Source organism: Pseudorca crassidens, chromosome 9 (genome assembly GCF_039906515.1).
Source record: "Pseudorca crassidens isolate mPseCra1 chromosome 9, mPseCra1.hap1, whole genome shotgun sequence".
NCBI lineage: Eukaryota > Metazoa > Chordata > Mammalia > Artiodactyla > Delphinidae > Pseudorca > Pseudorca crassidens.
In genome coordinates this window covers 41,966,764-41,984,208 of record NC_090304.1, presented here as the reverse complement: position 1 = coordinate 41,984,208, position 17,445 = coordinate 41,966,764, and the positions used below count along the sequence as shown (strand labels likewise).

The 17,445-nt window shown below is 39.6% G+C and overlaps 1 protein-coding gene across 1 annotated transcript in view; it reads left to right on the top strand.

Annotated features, from left to right (window-relative positions):
* SPON1 (spondin 1) overlaps positions 1 to 17,445 on the top strand; it is a 274,194-nt gene that overhangs the window by 54,077 nt on the left and 202,672 nt on the right. The window lies entirely within an intron of this gene.

Here is a 17,445-nt window from a genome sequence, read left to right as displayed (position 1 = left end):
CAGGTATAAATGAAATTGTTGAGAGAGGACATTCATTGGATTCCTAAGAAACCCATTTCTCTTACGTAGTGTGACTTTCTTTTCTAAAGCTCACTGATCACCCGTGCCCTTTATTTGTAAAGAACAAAAATGACTAGGAGCATAATTAACTCACCCACATCTTCCATTGTCCTTACATCTTTTGTGTAAGCATTGATCGGTGTTTCTATTGTTGAAAGCGGGATTGTTCTCTTGGTAACACACATCCAGAAAGAGAGCCCAGTGGGGGGCTCAGAAGGTGACACTGTTGAAGTTTGACGTTATGGTTCTGAAGAATAAGAGAAAAAGGCAAAAAAGCACTAATTGACCAGACAGTGATTTTGAATTGGTCACCAATCTAAACTATAGAATGCTTTGGGACAAAAGACATTTGGTTTTTTTCAAGTACGTTTAGGAATTCAGAATATCAGAGTTCTCAAGTCCAGGGACCTAGGGGATCCAATTTAATGAATATTTATGAACAACTTGTTGTTGAGATATTACAATTAGCACAGGTACATGGAGGTTTCAAATGTGTTCTTGGAAAAGAGCCTTTTCTCACTTTTATATCTTAATCATTACTTACCCATACATTGTTGTTTACTCTGGGATTGTTTTTGCTGGAAAGAAAGGATGTGCTTAGTAAAGGAAGATGATGTGGCAGAGGAGATCTGGGATCAGATACAGCTAGGAGAATATTGGTTCTGTCCATAGGAATGCTGTGTGTTCCTCAGGAAATCACTTAACTCTGCTGAATCTCAGTTTCCTTCCCTGTAACACAGGGTCATAATACCTATTTCACAGGGTTGTTCTGCAGATGCAACAAAACCAGGTTCAAAGGGCCTGTCACATAGCTCAATACATTCTAGCTTTCTTCCCCCAAAGGTAAACTTCTGTTCCCTGACCATCTAAAAAATCAAATTATAAATTACTGAAAATCCTTCAACAGGTGAAGAGAAAGAGGTGTATTTGGTTCTTGACCACATTTTGCATATGCACTTGACTTTATCCATAGAATGGCTTGAGTTGATTCTTTTCCCTGTACTGCAGCACCCTGAGAAAGCAAAGTGTTGATTCATCTGGACAGCCAGCTGCCACGGAAGTCTTAAACAAATCTAAATCTCTTCCTTGCTCTTTTCCTTCTTAATTCTTTAAAATCTGTGGTGGGATCATGTAGAATGGAGACAACCAAAGGGAACCATCAAAGGCTCTCCAGTGGAGTGTGTTTAAGAGACTGGAGCATGGTGGAAGAGACTAAGAGTGCCAGGGTATGATGTCCAAGAAGTTGGCAGGGGCCCCATCATATGTGAGTCTATGCATGTTTCTCTCAAATATGACGTTCTAGTCAAAGCCTTGGAAATATAACCAGTGTTTCCAATTGTGTCCTGTTACGAGGAGAACAAATTCTTATTGAACTTAGGCAAATGACTATATTTCCATGAAAATAAGAGTAGGCATTAAGAGTTTCCAAATTCCAGAAGGATCAGGTAGGGAGAAAAAGATAAGTGTTTCATCTTTGTTTACGAAGGTATACTTTATCAAACTGCCTCAAGTCATACATAGGTTGAGAGAAAAAGTTTCCTTAAATCTGGGAAAGTAAAACGTAAAAAAACTTGCAATGATTAAAACAAGAAATTATGAAAATTATAACCAGCCTCATCAGTCCCGTGAAATTAATTTTTGACCTTGTCAGCAGTTTTAAGAAGCCATCAGTTTCTTCATTAGAATTCAGTAATTCTTACCCAGTTCAGTGGTATGATCTGAAAGTTTATCAGAAGCCTATAGAGTTAGTGTCAGAGTCCCTTCCATGAATCTCTCTGAAGATGAAACATACTTGTAAAAGCATCAGAATAAAACAATAACTGTCTATAAATGACAAAAGACTTTAAAATGCCCATTACTGAAGATCTGAGAGTTCATTAAATGGAACTAACAAGGAAATTTGGTTATTTCTGTGACACAAAACAATTTAAGATAATAACAGGAATTATGACTGATAATATTACACCAGGGCATAGCAGATTTTGAGAAATTTCACATAGTTTCTGAAACACTTCTAAAATATACCTGTATAGACACAGCATAAAGAAGGCTTAGTTTTATTTCTTCTTAGGCAATGCTTCCTATGTAATTTGACATATCAAATAATCCTAATTAGTTTAACAACTCCCTTTTTATAAGGAGAGAGAACAAATCTTTGAGAAATTTCAGAGGCCCTCTAAAACATCTCATACCTCGAAGTTAGTTCTAAGTCAAAGACTTCATATGGAATTAGATTTTGGGAAGTTTATCAAAAATATCAAATGTTTAAAAAAACATTTGGCCAAATAGGATCATAGGTCACTGTGAAACAATTCTAAGTTATCCATTTAACCAGAATAACAATTAAAGACTTTATGAGCAAATGTAAAAGTTTATATAGTTGTAAAAAGCCTTAGCTACAGAATATAGAATCTTTTTTATTCCATACAGATTATATTGAAGGTAAACAAAACTTTTGTGTACAATTTCTCATTAAGACCAGACTAATAATCTTACAAGATTTTGTCCTATTAACAGAGAGAAAAAACAGTTTAATTGTGCACCAGCTTACTTTTAATATTAAAACTCAATTACTTAATTAAATTAATTCCAATTTTAGCCAGTCCTAACCACACATAAAAGTCCTTTCTAAAGATTGGGTTTTTGCCCCCCCCCACAAACATTCTACAGCTTTCTATATCCATTTTAGTTTGTCCCTTGTTTTATTTCCCATTTAGAAATATCCAGCTTTAGGACAAAATTACTTTCTTTTCCCTTAAGAAAAACGCATTCTCTTTATACCTTTTTAAAAAATTCCTTGCATATGAAGATGTTTTCCTTATTAATTTTAGTAGTTTTAATTACATATATTAGTTAGAATGTCTAGAATCATGTACTTTCTCATAGAAAATTTCTCCACATGGCACCAAACATATTTACTACTGGTCTTAAATATCTTTAGTTTCTCTGTAAAAGGAAGCCTATGTTCAATAATTAATGTTTCAGCAACTTATTTTATTTGAGAATGATCTAGATATTCAATAAATTTCCATAATTTAACTTAATTTAGCAAAATTCTAAAGTTTCAGGTTACCAAAAAGATTTGGGGAAACTATTTTTAAGTAGACATATCATAAAACATAGTTATTCTTAAAGAGTTCACCTAAAAACTCTTATCTCATTTACATTTAATCTACTTATAAAAATATCATCATACCAAGTTATATTTCTTCCTGACAAATTTTTTTTTTTTTTTGGTACGTGGACCTCTCACTGTTGTGGCCTCTCCTGTTGCGGGGCACAGGCTCCGGATGCACAGGCTCAGCAGCCATGGCTCACGGGCCAAGCCGCTCTGTGGCATGTGGGATCCTCCTGGACCGGGGCACGAACCCGTGTCCCCTGTATTGGCAGGTGGACCCTCAGCCACTGCACCACCAGGGAAGCCCCTCTTGCTGACAAATTTTATAACTTGTTCGACTTTTAGGTTAACTTGTTTGACTTTTAGGTTTACTATTAAAAAGTACCATAAATGTATTATACTTAATGTAGATAATTTTAAAAGACATGTCTGTGTTAATCAAACCAACAAACTTAGACTAGTTTTAATACCAAATATTAATTTAATAGTGAATATTTCTCAGATCACATGAACCTGAAGTTCATTTGTAGTAGTTTTTATTATATTTCTGGTAATTTATATAGGACTTAATTTCCTTTAAGCCAATTTAATTAAACAGAGCTCTTTTGCAAATTAATTTTGGCACTACCATCCAGAGCTAGAAACATACCATAAGGTATGTACATAGATGTACATACATCCAGATAGACACAGACAGAGTTTTCATTTTAAAACTTTAATCATGAAATCAGGTACAATACAAAACTTACTAGTTTATTTTTTCTAATTTATTTTATTGAAGTATAGTTGATTTATGATGTGTTAATTTCTGCTGTACAGCAAATGATTCAGTTATACATATATATATTCTTTTCCATTATTGTTTATCACAGGATATTGAATATAGTTTCCTGTGCTATAGAGTAGGACCTTGTTATTTATTCATATATACAATAGTTTGCATCTACTAATCCCAAACTCCCAGTCCATCCCTCCCCCACCCCCCCTTCCCATGAGCAACCACAAATCTGTTCTCGAAGTCTGTGAGTCTGTTTCTGTTTCATAGATAAGTTCATTTGTGTCATATTTTAGATTCCACGTATAAGTGATATCATATATTTGTCTTTCTCTGTCTGGCTTACTTCACTTAGTATGATAATCTCTATGTCCATCCAGGTTGCTGCAAATGGCGTTATTTTGTTCTTTTTTATGGCTGAGTAATATTCCATTTTATATATGTACCACATCTTCTTTATCCATTCCTCTGTTGATGGACATTTAGGTTGTTTCCATGTCTTGGCTATTGTGAAGAGTGCTGCTATGAACATAGGGGTATATGTATCTTTTTGAATTACAGTTTTGTCTAGATATATGCCCAGGAATGGGACTGCTGGATCATATGGTAACTGTATTTTTAGTTTTCTGAGGAACCTCCATACTGTCCTCTATAGTGGCTGCACCAATTTACATTCCTACCAACAGTGTAAGAGGGTTCCCTTTTCTCCACACCATCTCCAGCATTTGTTATTTGTAGATTTTTTGATGATGGCCATTCTGACCAGTGGGAGGTGATACCTCGTTGTAGTTTTGATTTGCATTTCTCTGATAATTAGCGGTGTTGAGCATCTTTTCATGTGCCTATTGGCCATCTGTATCTCTTCGCTGGAGAAATGTCTATTTAGGTCTTCTGCCCATTTTCCTATTGGGTTGCAAAACACTCTAGTTTATAAATAACAGTTGGGATAATAAATTGTCTACTCAGGTCTCTAAAGTATTTTATAATTTTGGAGAGGACTTTTAAGATTTGTATTTGCCCTCGATAAGCAATTTTTAGGAGGCTGATTGGGCAAGAGAGTCTTTTTAGCAGTTGGAGTTTTAAAAAGCCTCTTTTTTTTTTTTCTAATCAGTCTTAGGAATTGGAGATGGTCTAAGTAAGAGTTCCTTAAGACCACGTGGAATACTTATATCTCAAAGGCACAGGGAGAGAAATGCAGGCTCCTCCTGGAAGGACTTTTGTTCCCTTAAGTTCAGAATTTTGAAAAAAAAAAAAAAAATTTGTGTTTTTTTCAAAATGGCCATAATAATCATAGACATTTTCAACAGACCTTTAGAGTTATTGTTGCCTTCTGCAGGTGATCAATCTTGGCGTTATAAAAAAGAAGTTCATAGATAGCAAGGAGAAGAGCGTTGTGGTGGACGTTCAGAGGAACTGGGGGGCAGGAGGGAGAGGCTGTCAGGAGCCTCAGAGGTTTTTCCAGTTCAGAATCCTCTGAGATAATCGGGAGTGAGTTTCTCTGAGGAAAGCAATGGTGGATTCTTTATTACATTTTTGAGGCCTCAAAATAGCAGTTGAAATATGCTTTCATTCTTGTCTTATAGTCTTTTTCTAAATGACTGTGCAGATAAACTAATCTAAGAATTTCAGAGGAGCCCCAGGTCAACCAGTTTAACTGTAAATCATCCTGGATAATCATAATACAGCAAGACAAATACTTGTGGGACTAGGGCCCATGGTTCTTATACATCAAACCAGCAGAAGTTCCAGCAGGAGGCTGCTCTGTAGCCTTGCCCTTAGAGAGTGAACTTCACATATTCCAAGAGTAATTATTCAGCAGAAAAAAAGAAAAAAAAAAAAGGAAAATGAAATCCCAAGACCAGAAGCCAGCAACCCAAAGAAAATGGGAAGCAAAATCCTAATGCCACTCAAACAACATAAACAAAACAGGAAGCAAAATGCCAAAGGCCACATAAACAAAAATGGGAAGTGAAATTCCAAGGGTCACTTAAACAAAATGCACAAAACAGGAAGTAAAATCCCAAAGGACAGTAGCCAGCAACAAAGGGCACCCAGATAAACCAGAACCTCTACCAAGGCAGGAGGTTCCAGGGCAGGAAGACTTCCTTCTGTGTACCAAACCACTGAGGAGATGACAAAGCTCAGTAGACTCTTGTAGGTACCTTACTCAGATCCAAGTTGATGCCATTCTGGGGGGCAGGCCCTTCTGTATGCTTACTTCTGGCACCATGAAATGTCAACCAAAAAAAAAAAAAAAAAACAAAAAAAACAGGAGGCTGAAAATAAGAGTTTGAGGGTTTTTGTTTTGTTTTGTTTTTTTAACATCTTTATTGGGGTATAATTGCTTTACAATGGTGTGTTAGTTTCTGCCCCACAACAAAGTGAATCAGTTATACATATACATATGTTCCCATATCTCTTCCCTCTTGCGTCTCCCTCCCTCCCTCCCACCCTCCCTGTCCCACCCCTCCAGGCGTTCACAGAGCACCGAGCCGATATCCCTGTGCCATGAGGCTGCTTCCCACTAGCTATCTACCTTACATTTGTTAGTGTGCATATGTCCATGACTCTCTCTCGCCCTGTCACAGCTCACCCTTCCCCCTCCCCGTATCCTCAAGTCCGTTCTCCAGTAGGTCTGTGTCTTTATTCCTGTCTTACCCCTAAGTTCTTCATTACATTTTTTTCTTCTTAAATTCCATATATATGTGTTAGCATACGGTATTTGTCTTTTTCTTTCTGACTTACTTCACTCTGTATGACAGACTCTAGGTCTATCCACCTCATTACAAATAGCTCAATTTCGTTTCTTTTTATGGCTGAGTAATATTCCATTGTATATATGTGCCACATCTTCTTTATCCATTCATCCGATGATGGGCACTTAGGTTGTTTCCATGTCCTGGCTATTGTAAATAGAGCTGCAATGAACATTTTGGTACATGACTCTTTTTGAATTTTGGTTTTCTCAGGGTATATGCCCAGTAGTGGGATTGCTGGGTCATATGGTAGTTCTATTTGTAGTTTTTTAAGGAACCTCCATACTGTTCTCCATAGTGGCTGAACCAATTCACATTCCCACCAGCAGTGCAAGAGTGTTCCCTTTTCTCCACACCCTCTCCAGCATTTATTGTTTCTAGATTTTTTGATGATGGCCATTCTGACTGGTGTGAGATGATATCTCATTGTAGTTTTGATTTGCATTTCTCTAATGATTAATGATGTTGAGCATTCTTTCATGTGTTTGTTGGTAGTCTGTATATCTTCTTTGGAGAAATGTCTATCTAGGTCTTCTGCCCATTTTTGGATTGGGTTGTTTGTTTTTTTGTTATTGAGCTGCATGAGCTGCTTGTAAATTTTGGAGATTAATCCTTTGTCAGTTGCTTCCTTTGCAAATATTTTCTCCCATTCTGTGGGTTGTCTTTTGGTCTTGTTTATGGTTTCCTTTGCTGTGCAAAAGCTTTTAAGTTTCATTAGGTCCCATTTGTTTATATTTGTTTTTATTTCCATTACTCTAGGAGGTGGGTCAGAAAGGATCTTGCTGTGATTTATGTCATAGAGTGTTCTGCCTATGTTTTCCTCTAAGAGTTTGATAGTTTCTGGCCTTACATTTAGGTCTTTAATCCATTTTGAGCTTATTTTTGTGTATGGTGTTAGGGAGTGATTTAATCTCATACTTTTACATGTATCTGTCCAGTTTTCCCAGCACCAATTATTGAAGAGGCTGTCCTTTCTCCACTGTACATTCCTGCCACCTTTATCAAAGATAAGGTGTCCATATGTGCGTTCGTTTATCTCTGGGCTTTCTATCCTGTTCCATTGATCTATCTTTCTGTTTTTGTGCCAGTAGCATACTGTCTTGATTACTGTAGCTTTGTAGTATAGTCTGAAGTCAGGGAGCCTGATTCCTCCAGCTCCTTTTTTTGTTCTCAAGATTGCTTTGGCTATTCGGGGTCTTTTGTGTTTCCATACAAATTGCGAAATTTTTTGTTGTAGTTCTGTGAAAAATGCCAGTGGTAGTTTGATAGGGATTGCATTGAATCTGTAGATTGCTTTGGGTAGTAGAGTCATTTTCACAGTGTTGATTCTTCCAATCCAAGAACATGGTATATCTCTCCATCTATTTGTATCATCTTTAATTCCTTTCATCAGTGTCTTATAATTTTCTGCATACAGGTCTTTTGTCTCCTTAGGTAGGTTTATTCCTAGATATTTTATTCTTTTTGTTGCAGTGGTAAATGGGAGTAGAGTTTGAGGTTTTAAGAATTGCAGTTGGGGAGACAGATTTGGGTAACCCTTAAAGAGTGTTCCAAAAAAGAGAAAGAGTCAGGGACTTATAAAGACAAAAAGCCACAGGGTTGTTAAAAGTTGCCTGATGAGAATTGTGATCAACTCTGGCATGGGACAGAAAATATTTGTCTTTAAGGAATCAAGAGTTTTAGGATAGTGGTCTGATAAGTAGATAGGCTGTCACAGTTGTTTTAGGGTAAGGGTCTGATAAGTATCTTGAGTTTCTGACGGGTGTTCTGGATGACTTCCTCAGGACATCCAGATGACCTGAAGGTCATATTCCATCCAGGCTGAGATGTGTGTAAGTCATACTTGTTTCATGGTCTCCCAGCTCCATTTATGGGGTTTCTCTTAGAAATACCGACTCCTTGTTGGTTTTCCTTTTGCAGTACAGAGAGCAGCACATCTGGTTCAGGCTCTGAGATTTCAGGAGGGTTTCCCAGAAGAAGTGACGAATAGAGAGAGACCAAACGTAGAAGCTAGTCTAGCAACAAGAAGAGGAAACAGTGTCTGGGAAGGCTAGGAGCCCTCAGAGAATCACTGTGAGGGTTGAGGAGGTAACATACACGAACACAGTCTGCGGCCAGGACTCAGTTCAGGGTTCCTTTGCTTGTTTCTGTCTCTTCCTTTGTTCTTCCCAGCCCCGCTCCCTTCCCAGTAATGCTTTTTATCCTGCAATACACGGTGTTGACAGGACAACGGCTGATTCTTCGGCTTCTAATAATTATCTGGAAGAGCTCCTTCCGTCATCCATCAGCTGGTGAATGGCTCACATTTCCTGCTTCTTAGCAAGGCACGAGCCAGCCTCTCTCTCCCTCCTTCCCGGTGTTGCCTCATTACAGCAGAGGGGGATGCCTCGTACGCTTTTCTTCATGATTTGATCAGTGTATTCCCCCCAACCCTCCACCTTCAAGAGCCCAAAGACAAAATGCATTCCCCTCAGATATTTGGTTTGTTTTGCGAAAGCTCAGTACTCCCCTGGCTGGGAACCACATTGAATGTGCTTGATAAATAGCCACTGAGTTACCTTAAATCCACTTCTTTAAGACAGATTCTTAGTGTTAAAATAGAGTTAGATCGAAGTTTGGCATTTCTTCAGGGTGTGGAGAAGGTCACAGACATGAACCATGTTTAATAAGATTTAAGTCCATGTGTCGTGTCCGCCATTTTCTTGCTAAAAGGAGAGGTAAATTTGACACGCTTCTATATCCTGGAGAATGAAGACATTCAAGAATCTCTTTAAGCCTATTCTGAAATAACCCTCAGCAGAAACTTACCTCATGCTCAAGGTGAGGGGTAGGTGAGAGGGGAGCACAGCTTGGACCCTGTGCTAATGTCTGCTGACTTAAGCAGGGTACAACTAATCATCAGGGTAGGAAGGAGACTGGGACACGGGGGAGAAAACTCAGTCCTCTGCCAGAAATGTCATTGTCCTATGCTAGGGTGGGGGACAGTCAGAGAGTCCCCTTCTTCTATTTAAAACCTTCTAAACGCAATGTAAAAAAAAAAAAAAGGATCATATTCTTATTTTCCTGCTTGTAAGATAGCCCCATCCTTTTCTTCCTTTCTCCTTCCCCACTTTACCTCATTTGGGGCCACTTTGACATATGGGTGAGACCAGAAACAAAGGTTGCCGTCTCATCCAGCCAGCCATCTGTCCACATTTCCAGTGAATTGTACCTGCCAAGAACTCCCACTCTGCGGGCTCTCTGGAAAGGCAGGCTGACAAGCTTGTGCCTCTGGTAAAGCCCCCAGCTTCGGATGATCTGGGCAGGGTTGGGAGGCTGAATCCGTGGGAAGCTTCGTCCCTTGTGGAGACTGGTCTGGATCCCTCTCTGCCTGGAGGTGCTGACATTGTAAGAATGAAGGAATGAGGTGGGTGGGGTGAGGGTGGAGGATCAACTCAGATGTTGAAGGAGCCAGAGCTGCAAATAAAATCTGGCTGGGATCAGTTTTTTTCTGCATATGATGTTTCTAGAATCGTCTTTCCAAAAATCTAAGCCTTCTCTGGGCACTCAGGGTCTTCCTGGAGGCTTGTGGTATAGTGGAAAGGCCACTGGTTTGGAACCATACTGCCTGGTGTGAGCTCACTGTGAATCTGGCGAATCTGATTAAGGGACACCATTTCTCTGAGCCTTGGTTTCCTCTGTGAGATGGAAAACAGGCCCCTCTCAGGACTGTTTCGGACTTGCAGTGAGCCAACACGGTTAATACATGTAAACCCCAGCACAGTGACTGGGACATGGAGGGGCCTCAGCAAACAGGTTTTACTCCTAACTTTGTCCTTTGCTAAATGAAGTCAAACCATTGAAAGCCCCATTAGTGTACAAGAGACATTCTGTGCATCCTGGAAGATGTCAGCATGATATAAAAAGGCTTCCTCAACAACGTCAGGCCAAGCAGCCTAGAGAGCTGTACATTCTGCTGAGCTGACCATAAATCTGAATGAAATAATTATGTAAAGTATCCAAGAGCAATTCAGTGAGAAGATACCTCATTTGCCTTGATGGGCTTTTCAATTACTCATTTTTAGTACTGCATTATACCATTCTCTGGCAATAATTATTAAACGTTTCAGCTGTATTGCGATATAAAACTTCAAAGGCTGATTTATTTTCTAGGCATTAGACAACCTAGCATAATGTTCCCCAAAGGTATGGTGCTATTGATTTAAACCTGTTTATCAGAGTGATTTTCTAGCATCGAGTTGAAACTGACGCCATCTCCCCAAGTGGAAGATGAGGAAAATGAGTTAGGTCCAGCGGTTACAAGCACTAGCTTTGGGGGCATGGGGGACGTGAGCCCAAGCTCCTGCTTCCTAGTCCCAGGTTCTGAATTTGTAAAATGGGATAATTCATACTTTACAAGATTATGGGGATGATTGTGTGATATAATGGATAAGAAGTGTTAGCAAGAACATACAGTATGGACTCAGTAAATAATAGGTAGTATTGCCATGACTCTGCATTCTGGGATGGGTTTTACATTCGGCAGGTGACAATATTCTCAGTTATTTGCACACATGCATCACTCACCTACTAGGCTCTGGACACGGAGGGTGCTGTCAGGGTTCATTTTCTGATTGTCACTTTAAGAACTCAAAAGAAGTCACAGTTACGGAGCACCTAACTGTTCCAGGCACCCTGCGAGACAGAGCATCTCCCTTCATCAGCGTGATTCAGGCATTTCAGACAAGGACACTGAGGCACAGAAAGGCTAGTTACTTTCTTCAGGGTCATTCAGTGACTAAGACAGAAATCGGATCCCGGTCTGCCCAGCTCCAGAGCCCACACATCATACTCCCCCACTACGCCATGCTTTCTCTCAGGATCCCAGGAGGCATATTTCACCTGGTTTGAAGGAGAATTCTTCCTTCTCTTCCTGGATTTTCTAAAGGAGATATATCTTTTCTTACTGAGGATTACCTACCCCCAGTAAATGACCAGTTTCCTGCACGTCCATCTCTACCTGTCTTAGCATCTCCCAATTCTCACATGGAAGGTGAGGTTCTCTTTTTCAACCAAGGGCCACACTGTGTTGAGTGATTGGGCAGTGACCCCTACACACACACACACACACACACACACACACACACACACACACACACACACACACACACACACACACACGTACGTACGTGCGCGCGCGCGCACACCAGTTCCACTTGGGCCTGTCAATTGAACTCAAGGCTCCCAAGGCAAGCTGGCAGGCCAGCTGGGCTGGTACCAGGATACCACTTTGTAGGGAGCACTGAAATGTCACTGTAATGTAATGAGATGGAGAAAATGTTCTTTACGAGAATTATTGAAAGCAAGCATGACATGAGAATGATGATAATAATGATTTTATTATCTTAAATAATACTCCATGATTATAATAAACACTGAGATAGCTTCGTGCCAGGAACTTCTCTAACTGTGTTACATGGAATAACTCACGTAAACCCTTCCGGCCCACTGAGGAAGGTACTATTATTACTGCCCATTTTACAGATAGGAAGACTCCTTCCAGAAAGGTTAAGGAATTTGCCAGAGTCATACCACTAGTAGATAGGCTGTCAGGCTCTCCCAGGCCCTTCACCATTGCCTCTTGGTAGGAGGCAAAACCCCCAGGAGCTCTAGAGTGGCAAGAGATGGTGTCTCGGCTGCCTTCCAGGCCTCTTAGTTGCTGGGTGAGGTGTGCAAATTCAGGGCTGGGAGCCAAGCAGTGAGTGGGCGGGTGCTGAGCCAGCAGTCTTCCCTGCCCCCTCCTTATACACAGCACCCAGCCTTTCCTCTGGATGAATGTTGGGCAGATACTTAGAGAATATCGTTTGAAAGGAGGCCAGGTTATTAGCCTGCTCAGGACGCCCACGTGTCCTGGTCTAGCCCTGCTCCCAAGCTTGGCCTGCTGTGTTCGCTCTCAGTATGTGAAACAACCCAGATAGCATGCAGGATTAATCTGCTTTTTGGGGGGAACCAAATCCATTAGCTCTCGGGACTTGACCTCCGTGGGTTAGAGGCTGTGTACCCAGGTCAATGTCAGAGGGGCCCCCTGCGATGCTCATGGCCACCTCCCCACTGCTCTTCCCCCAGGTTCTCACAAGCTTCTCTGTTCTGGGAGGTGGAGGGCATGCCCCTGGGAAAGAAAAAATAAAAGAGAAAGGGTAAAAAAAAGATGAATACAATGAAGATAATCTGTTACCTGTTATGATGAACACAATGAAGAGAATCTGTTAAGAGATCCTAGAGTGGAAAGGAATTCTAACAACTGACGAGGGGCTGGGAGGTGAAAGTCTTTGTAAGGAAGTAGGACAAGATTTGGGCCTAAATCTTTATAGCCTAGAAGGGGAACGACTGTCAAAAGCTACCCTGGGGAATGCAGCCAATGCAGACGTTCAAATGCATTTAGAAAAACCTGGAAAAATGTGAAGACTCTTAGGACAAATGGAGAAAACAAGACAACATTATACACACAATGTGAACACAACTGGCTACAAATTTCAAAGCATAAACAGAGAAAACTCTAAAAGGAAACAAACCAAAATTATTGACACAGTGGAGGATTTTTTTCCCCCTTTTCTGTCCATGTACACGTTTTTATAATGAACTCTTTAGAACAATAAAGGCAAAATCTTTATTTAATTTTTAAAAATCTGTATTGAAAGCACTTTCATAAAAGACAAAGCAACTGTCTTTCTTTCCATGACTTTCAGATGGAGAAAATACACATGGAAAACTAGAAAGAGGTGATTTAATGACTGGGGTTATTTTCTTTGGATTCTCTCTCAGACCTTACTGAAGTGTTTCAAAATCCTTTCCTGGACAGATGCAGCAATAATAGCCTGAATTAATTTCAGAAAAGTAAAGATGTGGAATTTAGCTGTAAGAGATAATCGTAATATCCCCCAATTGTGAACAACACAATGTTCCGCCCTCTGAAGTTTGTTAGGTAAACTGTGGGCTATCCATACCATGGGCTGTTCTGTAGCCATAGACGATTTTGTTGAGTTATATATTGAGTAGAAAGGAAAGATATTCATGATGTATTGTGGAGTGAAAAAGACAGTATAGTGTAATTCTGTTTTTTAGAATTGCAGTATGCACGTATGTATGTATAATCTGAAAAGATAAACGTCAAAATGTTCATAATAACTATCTTGGGGATAGTTGAATTGTGAGTATTGTTTGTTTTATAATTTTTGCTTCTCTTTGTTTCCTGATTCTCCTACAATGAACATGTACAGGCATACATCGTTTTATTGCACTTTGCTTTATTGTACTTAGCGGGCATTGTGTTTTTTACAAATGGAAGGTTTGTGGCAACCCTGTGTCGAGCAAGCCTATCGGCACCATTTTTCTAGCAGTATTTGCTCACTTTATGTCTCTGTGTCACATTTTGGTAATTCTCGCAATATTTCAAATTTTTCATTATTATTATATTTGTTGTGGCAATCTGTTCAGTGATCTTTGATGTTAACTGCTGCAAAAAGATTGACTTGCTGAAGCCTCAGAAGCTGTTTAGATTTTTTAGCAATAAAGTATTTTTAATTAATATATGTAGATTGGTTTTTTTGATATGATGCTATAGCATACTTAATAGATTACAGTATACTGTAAACATAATTTTTTTCTTTTAATTTTAACCTTAAAAAATTTTTTTTATTTAAAAAATTTTTTTTTAATTTAAGTATATTTGATTTACAATGTTGTGTTAGTTTCAGGTGTACAGCAAAGTGACAGTTATATATACATCTAGTCTTCGTCAGATTCTTTTCCCTTATAGATTATTACATGATATTGAGTATAGTTCCCTGTGCTATACAGTTGGTTATTGTTGGCTATCTATTTTATATTTAGTAGTGTGTATATGTTAATCCCAAACTCCTAACTTATCCATCCCTCTCCTCCACTTTCCCCATTGGTAACCATAAGTTTGTTTTCTATGTCTGTGAGTCTATTTCTGTTTTGTAAATAAGTTCATTTGTATCCTTTTTTTTCCATTCCACATATAAGTGATATCATATGGTATTTGTCTTTCTCTGACTTACTTCACTTAGTATGATCATCTCTAGGTCCATCCATGTTGCTGCAAATGGCATTATTTCATTCTTTTTATTGGCTGAGTAATATTCCATTCCACAATGGAACATATATATATATATATATATATATATATATATATATATATATATATATATATATATATAACATTACATCTTCTTTATCCATTCATCTGTTGCTGGACATTTAGCTTGCTTCCATGTCTTGGCTGTTGTAAATAGTACTGATGTGAACACTGGGGTGCATGTCTCTTTATGAATTAGAGTTTTCATCTTTCTGGATATATGCCCAGGAGTAGGATTTCTGGATTATGTGGTTACTCTATTTTTAGTTTTTTAAGGAACCTCCATACTGTTCTCCATAGTGGCTGCACCAATTTACATTCCCACCAACGGTTTAGGAGGATTCCCTTTTCTCTACACCCTCTCCAGCATTTATTATTTGTAGATTTTTTGATGATGGCCATTCTGAACAGTACGAGGTGATACCTCATTGTAGTTTTGATTTGCATTTCTCTAATAATTAGCGATGTTGAGCATTTTTTCATTGCAACATAATTTTTATACATACTGGGAAACCAAAATATTCATGTGATTCACTTTACTGCAAAAATTAAAGAGGTCTGGGACCGAACCCACAGTATCTCCAAAGTATGTCTATATTCCTGCTTCTCCTCTTTAGGGTGTCTTTCTCCTGCATTAATACAATTAGGCTAAGGTGTTGGGGGAACACTTCCCTGTAACTACAATATACTGAAGACCTACTGCTTCTCACAAACCTCTAGAGAAGAAATACGTACGAGATGATGCAGTAGGACATATATTCCCTCATTCTCTAACTTGATCCCTAACTATCAGTGTCCCCTACACTCTCTGACTCAACAATCCACATTTAGATGTACTGTTGCCCTTTCCTTCAGACTCAGACCACCCACTACCCAGACCAATAAGGACTTGAGGACAGCCTTCTTAAGCAACCACTGTCCCCATCACTGTCCCTGATAGGCATCCGTGGTCGTGGTGCCCTGCATTGACCACTGGGCTCCTGAGGTATTTTCTTTCTCACATCTCACATCCCCACCCCACCCCCAGCAGAAGTCCCTTCTAATCCCAAGGCCCAAATCTAACCTCTCCTGCCAACTCTATTCCAAGCCCATGCTCATGGGACCAGTTTTCTTCTGTGGATGTCATTCCAAGCTCCGGTTCTAATTATCTGACTTATCCATGGTTCTCATGTGGGAACTGGGGCCCTGACCCTGACCACAAGCTCTATCTGTTCTCTATCTGTGACTAGCTTTCTGCTACCAGAAGACAAAGGTCCAAGATGGCACCTATGGGGACTTCCAGATAGTATTCTTGTGGATGTCCCGCTGCCGTGGTCTTGTTAGACAGCTTGTGACTCTATCCAGGAGTGGTCTTGTTAGACAGCTTGTGACTTTATCCAGGACCTTGATGTTATTTAGGGTCATCTCCTGAGGCTTATGTCTGTCGGACCCCAAAGGGTGAGAAAACATAGCAGAAGAGAGAATCCATATCAGGGTTGAGGAGGGGAGCCAAAATTCGACTTAGGGAAGAAGTATTGTGTATTCAAGTCTGAAAAGAAAGTGAGGCCGTAAACAGGATGAGGGTAAATGTAGGCCATGATGCAGATTTCAAAGTGGATATGGTAGGCGATTGAGGACTGTGATCAATGGAAAGTTTTGGAAACTTTGAAAGTCGTGCTGATAAGGTGGCTTAGAAAGTCCCTAATATTTGAAAAGGTCTATTCATGACCAGATGCCCAGCCAGTTGCCTTAGTGATAGGTTGCCAGGCATTCTGGGAATCCAACCTTGTCCACCTGTCTTAACTTGGTCTACCTTACCTGGCTATCTCACCTGACTGGGTGGGGACCAGTCTCAGGTCCCTTAATTTCTCTCTCTTCTTACAGGGAGTCAAGCAGCCTCCTTTGCCAGCAAATCTCCCCCAAGTGACTTTAAACTTAAACTTAACCTGAGAAGATTTATTGTAACCTACATTAAAAAAAAAAAAAAAAAAAAAGAAATGTTACCCATAGAATGTTGTAATGAAGTCCCTTAAAAATAATTAGAAACCTCTTCATTTAAAGTAATACATCGTCATTTTAGAAAATTTAGAAACCACAAAAAGCATAGACAGGAAGTAAAAATCACCCATAATACTACCAGACACCACCACCCATCATAATATGTTTTAATTTTTAGTCTCAGGTACTCAGAAAAGAAGCCAGAGATTGAAATGAGTGTTGAAGCCTTTTTAAGTGACTTTCATTTAGTTGGTGGCTAACATGGTGGGTCTGCTGTAGACCAGGACAAGTGTGGAGATGTTTGGGGGGTGGGGAAAGGGACAAGAACACGTTCTGGTAGGCCCAAAGCTTGTTGGAGGAAGCTGACATTTTCTGGAAAACAAACAACTTTGGGAGCATTCTCTGAATTGGAGGAAATAACCCCTACTTCTGTTCAATGCTCAATTACCATCTGGCAACTGAGGTTGTGGATAAACAACCATATTTACCTAAGGTGGCCTCTGTGACTTGGCAAACATTCTTCTTTGTTTCACTGCTGGGCCAAGGGTCTGAGTCTTATCCCCCATTGGGATCTTTTTCAGAGATACCAGCTTTCGTTTCAGACAGCCCTGAGTCAGAATCC